We start from the raw sequence: 2,514 nt of genomic DNA, 5'->3' as shown, positions 1-2,514 counted from the left end.
TTGTTTCATTGGCCGATTTGCAAGCATAACAATATCCAGGGCCTATCCAATTTCTCTTTTGTAAATTATCCCATGTAAGATTTCTGTTGTGGAAAACTATCCATGAGAAAAGGATGATTTTTTGAGCACAGATAGTTTTCCAAAAGATGTCAGGAAAACAGGGAAGAGATTGATCATATTTATGACTTATAAGAATTGTGTAAATATCCATAACACATACAGATCCCAATTTATATTTACCATTCCATATGAGGACATCATCATCGAGCATGCGGCATATGTCACTGTTCCTCAAAGAGCACTTTACCAGTTCCTAATCCGGCGCCAGATCCTCCGACATACCCATATCTGAGGAATACTTCCAAATTGGGAATGGGCCCTGCCAGGCCGCAATGAGTTTATCCCATGTAAAGAACCCCTTTCTATGGAAGAAATTCAAAAGCCTCTGAGATATATTGCAGACCTCGCCCCCACCCATGATCGGATCAATTCCAATGAGGATCTTGCTCCCAGTCTGAAAGCTCCCAGCGAAATTTTTTAGGAAGAATTTTTCAACTTTACAGAAACTCAACCAGATTGCAGATCCATAAGCAACACCAATCTTACCCATCCTAAACCAGTGGTTAATGTCTTTGTTTCATTTTTATCTGTAACTTATGGTTTTTTTAGTCTTTACAATTCAAACCCAATTGCCTCTGAAATATTTTGAAGTCTTGTATTTATTTATATATAATTAAAACTTACAATATCACAAAAATGTGTATTATATAATTGTGAAAATTAAATAAATAAATAAATTATTTAAATAGAATAACAAATTATTTAATTATGTTGTAAAGTGTTTTCTCTGAAATTAACTCCCCATTAACTCCCCCTTTGTCTTTGTCTTTGTCTTAGGTCTCTTACTATGATCGCTCTGATCTGATGTTAGACTATTAAAATATTTTCCACCATGGGATCAAAACTCTCTCTTTATAACTGAAACAATACCCATCTTTAGTCCATACTCATCACTCAGTAACTGAAACAATACCCATCTTTAGTCCATACTCATCACTTAGGCCTGTAATTCTTTGTGTGTTTCTTATTGCTGTTGTAGGACTCTGCGGGAAGACGATATTCATCCGGCCAAATGATGGCGAACACTGGGAAGAACGACCGGCAGCAGAGTGTGATTTCCAGGGGATGAATCAAACGTGTTTTTGAAAAAACCATGGAGTCTTTGATTTCCCGTATCCATGGACGAATGCTGAGCTTTCATGGCAGCGAACAAGGTTTCATTTCATTTTCAACTCGAGAAGAATTGGTTGAACGATACTGTGTTGGAAGAAATTTAATACATTTGGATTTACTGTTAATTTTATTTAATTTCTTCGGTTTATTCATTGGATGAACGATACTGTGTTGGAAGAAATTTAATACATTTGGATTTATTGTTAATTTTATTTAATTTATTCGTTTTATTCTGATTTTTTGTCTATTTTTGTGTGTGGGATTGGCGTTGGGGTTTGTTGCAGTCAATTCCATTTGTAAATTGGTGAGCCAGTTTTTATCGGGTGGTTCCACTGGTTCTTTTGCCTTTGGGAACACGGAAAAACGACTGGCAGCAAAGTATGTGATTTCCAGAGGATGAATCAAAGGTGTTTCTGAAAAACCATGGGGTTTTCGATTTCCCCGTATCCATGGATGAATGCTGAGCTGGCAGCGAATGGGGTTTCATTTCATTTTCAGCTTAGAAGAATTGGATGAACGATACTGTGTTGGAAGAAATTTAATACATTTGGATTTATTGTTACTTTTAATTTCTTCGGTTTATTCTGATTCTGGTCTATTTCTGTGTGTGGGATTGGCGCTCGGGTTTGTCACAGTCAATTCTATTTTTCAATTGGTGAGCCAGTTTTTATTTGATGGTTTCACTGGTTCTTTTGCCTTTGGTCCCAACAGTTTCCTTGTTTTGTGGCAGGTTGTCTATATCTGTAATCTTGTGACGTACTCATAAAATTTGAATTTCAGAGCAAAATATAGCTGACTACATAGATATTCACAGGTACCCTCATTTCTCTTGATCAAATTATCACAAATCTGAGAGTTGCTCTGGAAATCTACAAGTATTCTGTTTGAGTTTGTTTTGATCATGCGGATGTAGAATGAACAGGAGCCATCATGAGTATGGTGGGAAGAAATGGCATGCAGTTCTCGAGTATATTTGTGTTCTTCCAATAAAAACGAGCTTAGATCCATCCCAAGTTGAGTTACAAGTATTTTCATCCCTGGCAGTGTTGAAAATGTCACCTGTTGTAGGTGAAGACACATGGGAAAATTTACATTGCCAATCAATAAGCTTAAATCAATAAATGACAGTTGAAACATGTGGCAGCAAAAAATAAATACGTCCACACTATCTACTACCGGTCTTCTTTTATATCTTTGTGCTTAGCATTAGTTTACACAAAATGCAAGATGAGACTATCTCTTGTGCCCTAATGCCAGCAGCAAGGATCTTACATCCTTTGT

At 36.5% G+C, this 2,514-nt stretch overlaps 1 long non-coding RNA gene across 1 annotated transcript; it reads left to right on the top strand.

The window, feature by feature from the left end:
- The first annotated feature begins 874 nt into the window (after window positions 1–874).
- On the top strand, window positions 875–2,229 carry LOC149264758 (uncharacterized). Its single transcript, XR_016259844.1, has 2 exons — window positions 875–1,274; window positions 1,518–2,229. It is a non-coding gene; the product is annotated as an uncharacterized LOC149264758 (long non-coding RNA).
- Window positions 2,230–2,514: the final 285 nt, after the last annotated feature.

This window comes from Pinus tabuliformis, chromosome 6 (assembly GCF_031772625.1).
Source record: "Pinus tabuliformis cultivar Carrire ecotype Pingquan chromosome 6, CPIR1, whole genome shotgun sequence".
Lineage (NCBI taxonomy): Eukaryota > Viridiplantae > Streptophyta > Pinopsida > Pinales > Pinaceae > Pinus > Pinus tabuliformis.
Note: the sequence above shows the minus strand (reverse complement) of the source record. Positions and strands in the feature narration are given on the sequence as shown.